Source organism: Orcinus orca, chromosome 13, assembly GCF_937001465.1.
Source record: "Orcinus orca chromosome 13, mOrcOrc1.1, whole genome shotgun sequence".
Classification (NCBI taxonomy): domain Eukaryota; kingdom Metazoa; phylum Chordata; class Mammalia; order Artiodactyla; family Delphinidae; genus Orcinus; species Orcinus orca.
The window spans coordinates 17,234,826-17,241,254 of record NC_064571.1 but is presented as its reverse complement, the minus strand read 5'-3'; the positions used below and the strand labels follow the sequence as shown (position 1 = coordinate 17,241,254).

The window sequence follows — 6,429 nt, the reverse complement described above, 5'->3', positions numbered from 1 at the left end:
ATATTTCCAACTGTTCCTAGTCAGTACGACTTAAGAGGAAGTATAGAAATTTTTAGCTAAAGCATGTATCCTGAAGATGCAGAGAAGTTAAAATCTAACAATAGTGCAGGGATTTATATGTGGTCTTTCTGTCTTTCACCGTGAACAAAACTGGCTGTTTTCCTTCCAAAAGTGTTCAAGACACTGGTCAGGAAATCTCAACAGGAAGCCTCTAATCTCTTAGTGGAAACTCAATATTCACATCCAGTCCTGTCTGAGACAGATATCCTCAACCACAGTGTAAGTAGCAGCCCAAATCTGACAGCCGCATATTTCCATAATTTGTTCAAAAAAGGCAATTTAAAGTTGATTTCCAGCTTTGTAAGAATATTAAACCCCACTGAATATCATTTTTTCTTTCTTTTACTTCTTCATATGTCTGTCTGTAAAAGAGGTAAACAGCAGGATTCAATCGCTCAATACTGAAACAATAGGTGTGTACAAGTTGGTATGGGCCAGGAAAAGTAGTTAAGATTACTTACCATACATATTCATTTCCTTCTTTTATGCTTTTCTCAACCTCAGGCTTCCTTGTTTTTTCCTAAAAATTATCCACTGTTTTTCAGTGTCTGCCTAATGAAACCAACTAACTCTGTGTCCTACCCTTCCTAAAATTAGTCTTCTTTCCAAAATTATCATGTTTTAAATTAAGGCTTTAGCCATTTATTTAGAGAACAGTATTGATATAATCAATACTAAACTGCTAACATCTCTACAATTAATCTGTGACCTGTTTGAAGAACATCAAAATTTCTAAAGAAAAAAACTTTGCATTATATACAAAGATCCATTAAAAAGTTTGGCATTTTCACACAGCAATACCATTCTACAAACCTGTTAAAAGAAACAATATTTATATAGTTAAAAACTCATGCAAATACATATAAATATGTAATTCAGTACTGTTTATAATGTTTATATAAGAAATATAATTGTCCAGGAATAGCTAAATAGGTTTCAGGACAATGGGACTGTGTGCATTTATGAAAAATTATGTAGAATTATGCAGCTATTAACAATTATGTTTATTAATATTTCATGCATACATTAAAATTCACATTTCATCCTTAGGATGTTAAAATTTATTAATTAATAAAGTTATTATAAATATAAACCTTCATATATATGATTATATAGAATTTAGAAAACTTATAATTTCCTAAGTAGTAATGTATTCTGTGAGAGTATGGATTTTTTGTACTGATACCAAACTCACTTTTCAACTTTTCTATGAGGAAAATGTATATTTTCATCATATCTTAGGATAGAACTTCATTTTGCAAAACAGGAGTATACATTATAATAGAAAGTGAGTACAGTGTAGAAAATGATACACATACATATAAATATCCATAAGATTTTAGCAGATATGCTTCTGTATATTTTATACATAGATGCAAATGTAACTAACAAAATTAGAACATACTGAATGCTATTTTATATTCAGCTTTATTAGCCTAGGTTTATTAAAATTTCCCACATATCATTAAAAATTATACTCCAAAGACTTAAGTACTTTACATAGTAAAGTTTGAACACCAATGGACTAGTAGGTTTCCAATAAACATTTGTTGATTAAAAAAAAAATGTTTCTCAAGTTCCCAAGTGGTATTGATGAAATAAAGGACATGTTAACTTTCAGGGCTCTTGTTTTCTGTTATGCTCTTAACACTAGGAAATATTAAATAATTTTGGGTTTAACTAGTCACACCTGAAATTTCCTGCTTGTCTGGCCAAGTGTCAACACAGATAATATCATAAAAACAGCTACACTAACAAAAGGAACACATAGTAACATTTTGTTTTTAATTTGACAGATAAAAGCCTAGTTACTTATGGTTTTAAGTTATATTTATTTCATTAGATGTAAATTTGGATATTTTTTCACTTGTGTATTAACCCTCTATTTTTTATTTGGTGAATTCCCTTCTCATATCTCTTACTAATTTTATATTAGAGTTTACAATTTTTATATTAATTTTAAAGATTCTTTAGTGTGTGGAAACTAGTTTGGAGATTATATATATATCCCCATAGTCATGCCTTTTACAGAATGTCCTAAATTTGGGATCATACAGTATGTGTCCTTTTTCAGATTGGCTATTTTTTTCACTTAGTAATATGCTTTTACGTTTCCTCCATATTGTCTCATGGGTTTGATAACTCATTTCTTTTAAGTGCTGAAAATGTTCCATTGTCTGGATGAGCCACATTTTATTTACCCATTCCTCTACTGAAGAACTTCTTGGCTTCTTTCAAGTTTTGACAGTTATGAAGAAAATAGCTTAAACATCCATGTTTAGGTTTTGTGTGGACATAATTTTACCACTCTTTTGGCCAAATACCTAGGAATGCTATTGCTGGATCATATGGTAAAAGTATGTTTAGTTTTGTAACAAACTGCCAGACTGTCTTCCAAAGTGGCTGTACAATTTTCTATTCCCCCCCAAGCAACAAATGAGATTTCCAATTGTTCCATATCCTTGCAGAATTTGCAGTTGTCAGTGTTATGGATTTTTGCTACTCTGGTAAGTATGCAGTGGCATCTCATTGTTATTTAAATTTGCATTTCCCTGATAACAGTATGTTGTGGAACATCTTCTCAATTGCTTTTTTCCCTGCATATATCTTTCTTGGTGGGATGTCTGTTAAGGTCTTTGGTCCATTTTTTAATTGCTTTTTGTTGTTTTTTGTTTCCTTACTGTTGAGTTTTAAGAGTTCTTTGTACATATTTGGTAACAGTCCTTTATTAGATATGCCTTTAACAAATATTTTCTCCCTATCTGAGGCTTGTCTTATTCTCTTTCACAGAATGTAAGTTTTAAATTTTAATGAATTCCAGTTTATCAATTATTTATTTCATGGATCATGCCTTTGTTGTTTTATCTAAAAAGTGATCATCATACCAAAGCTTATTTAGGTTTTCTCTTATGTTACCTTCAAAGAGTTTTATAGATTTGTGTCTTATATGTCAGTCTGTGATCCATTTTGAGTTAAGTTTTGTGAAGGGTGTAAGATTTGGGTCTAGATTCTTTTTTATTTATTTTTTAATGTGGATGTCCAGTTGTTCCAGCACCATTTGTTTAAAAGACTATCTTTGCTCCATTTTATTACCTTTGTAAAAGACCAGTTGACTTACATTTGTCAAAGACCAGTTGACTTACATATTTACTGGGTTTATTTCTGGGCCTCCTATTCTATTCCATTCATCTGTCTATTCATTCACCAATACCACACTGTCTTGATTACTGCAGCACTATAGAATTCTTGAAGTAGGGTAGTGTCAGTTCTCAAACTTCGTTCTTCTCCTTCATCATTGTCAGGCTCTTTTGCCTCTCCATATAAACTCTATCAGTTTGTTGATATCAACAATATAACTTGCAGAATTTTGATTAGAATTATGTCAAATCTATAGATCAGGTTAGGAAGAACTGACATCTTGACAATATTGATTTTTCTTATCCATGAACATGGACTATCTATCCATTTATTTAATTTTTCTCTGATTTCATTTATCAGAGTTTTTCAGTTTTCATCACGCAGATCTTGTACATGTTTTGCTGACTTATACCTAGGTATTACATATTTTTGTGTGCTAATATAAATGGTGTTGCATATTTAATTTCAAATTTCACTTGTTTATTAATTGGATATAGGAGAGCCATTGACTTGTATATATTAACCTGGTATAAATATATTTTTAAAATTTGTCTTGAAATTTCTACTTTGATCCATGTCTTATTTAGAAGTATGATGTTTAGTCTCTATGTGTTTTAGTTGGGATTTTCCAGTTATCTTTCTCTTATTTGATCTCTAGTTTAATTCCTTTGTAGTCTGAGAGCAGTTGTATGATATCTACCTTTTTATATTTGTTAGAGTGTTTTATGGTCCAGTATGTGGTCTGTCGTGGTGAATGTCCCATGTGAGCTTGAAAAGAGTTGTGTATTTCACTGTTGTTGAGTGAAATACTTTACAGACATCAGTTATGTACAGTTGATAGTGTTATTTAGTTCAACTAGGTCTTTACTGACTTTCTGCCTCCTACATATGCTCATTGGTGAAAGAGGGGTGTTGAAAGCTCTAACTTAAATAGTGAATTTATTTATTTCTCTTTGCTGTTCTAATAGTTTTTCTTCATGTATTTTGATGCTGTATTGTTAGATGCATAAGAATTGTTATGTCTTCTTGGAGAATAAACCCCTTTTTCAGTATGTAATACCACCTCTTTTCCCTGATATCATTTTGAGCTTTGAATTCTACTTTATTCTGAAATTAAGATAGCTACTCTAGTTTTTCTCTTTTTCTGATTAGTGTTAACATGGTATATCTTTATTCATGCATTTACTTGTAATTAATATGTGTCTTTATATTTAAATTGGGTGTGTTGTAGACAACATATAGATGGGTCTTGTTTTTTGATACAAGCTAACAATTTGCATCATTTAATTGGTCCATTTAGACCACTGACATTCTGAGTGATTTTGATGAAATTAGCATTGATTATATCTGTTCCTGTTCTCTATTTTTGCCCTTATTTTTGCTACTATTTTTGATTTCCATTCTTTTTCTGCCTTTTGTGGGTTTAAAAGAGCATTAAATATGATTACATTTTTTCTCCTTAATATATCAGTTATACTTGTTATTGTTGTTGTTTTTCATTTTTCTTTTTGGACAGGAAGTAGGATTTATTGGTGAGTAAACACAGGGCAGTGCTGAAGTTCTTATGAGTGCAAGTCTCACCATTTGTCCAGGGGTTATTGTTAGAAATGTATTTTACCCCACAGCCATCTAGGATGAGCTGCTTTTCAGCTACCATGTCTTCAAAATCATCTGCATTAAACTTGGTAAAGTCCTACTTCTTGGAGATGTAGCATTCTAGCAGCCAGCTAACTTGAACTTGTCCCTGAATAGGGCCTCAATCACATGCTTCTTGTTCTTCAGTTTGGTGCAGATGGACATTATGATTTGGCCAATGTGGACCTTGGCCTGTCTAGCTCAGGCTTTTAGAAGCCACCACTCCATACCTGTCTGGAGCCTATGCTGGGGACAATATGAGGTCATACATGAATGTCTACTAGAATGGGCTGTCTCCATGTCACTTTGGGCAACCCATATGAGCAACAGTTTACATACATTACCAAATAGGCTACTATTTGCAGCCATTAGACACCAGGACCCCCATGAGGAAAAAAGCATGGTCTGCTTAACTGGCTGCAGTTTTTTTTTGTTGTTGTTGTTTTTGTTTTTTTGTTTTTAAACTTTTTTTTAGTGTTTGCCCTAGAGTTTGCAATATACATATTCAGCTAATCTAAGTCCACTTTCAAATAATACTATACACATCTCAGGCAGTGTGAGTACCATATGATAACAAAATAATCCCAGTTTCTCCATCCTGTCCCTTGCCTCATTGCTGTCATTCATTTCACATATATTTACATAAGCATACATATATGTAATATATGTATAAAATATAAACATGTATAATCAAATACATTCTTGATATTATTATACTTAACAAAGTCTTGTATAATCAATTAATAATATGAAAAATAACTGTTTTTATTTTAACTTTTCTTATTCAATCTTTGGTGCTATTCCTTTCTTTACACTGATCCAAGTTTCTGACCCATGTTATTTTCTTTCTCTCTAAAACACCTTTTATAACATTTCTTGCAGCTTAAGTCTACTGGCAATAAATTCCCTCAATTTTGTTTGTCTGCAAAAGTTTTTATTTCTCCTGCACTTTTGAAGGAAAATTTCACAGGGTACAACATTGTACATTGGTGGGTTTTTTTTCTTCTAATACTTTATTTCAGTTCACAGTTTCTGAGGAAATGTCAAATGCAATTCTTGTATTTGCTCCTTTGTAGATAAGGTGTTTATTTTTCCCATCTGGTGTCTTTTGGTAAGTTTTTTTTTTTTTTTTTTTTTGGCATTTATCGTGCTTGATGTTCTATAAGATTCCTGGATCTGTGGTTTTGTGTTTGATCTTAATTTGGGAAAATTCTTGGTCATTATCATTTCTCGTATTTCTTCTGTTCTTTTCTTTCTTCTCCTTCTGATAGTCCCATTATGCATTTTGTACCTGTTCCACAGTCCTTGGATAGTCTGCTCTGTTTTTATCAGTCTCTGTTCTCTTTGCTTTCTGGTTTTCATGGTTTTGTCATATAGCCTCTAGCTCAGAAATTCTTTCCTCAGCCATGTCCTGTGTACTAAGAAGCCCATCAAAGGCTTTCTCATAGTTGTTTTAAATTATCAGTCTGAAAATTCCAATATTCCTGCTGTGTCTGTTCTGATGTTTGCTCTATCCCTTCAAGTGTGTGTGTTTTTTTTTTTTTTCGATTTGTTTGTTTGTTTTGTTATTTTACCTTTTGATATACCTTGTAATTT

The 6,429-nt window shown here is 31.9% G+C and overlaps 1 non-coding gene across 1 annotated transcript; it reads right to left on the bottom strand.

The window, feature by feature from the left end:
• Positions 1-5,121: 5,121 nt before the first annotated feature.
• LOC117202001 (small nucleolar RNA SNORA70) lies at positions 5,122-5,256 on the bottom strand. The gene has a single exon (XR_004484157.1). It is a non-coding gene; the product is annotated as a small nucleolar RNA SNORA70 (small nucleolar RNA).
• Positions 5,257-6,429: the final 1,173 nt, after the last annotated feature.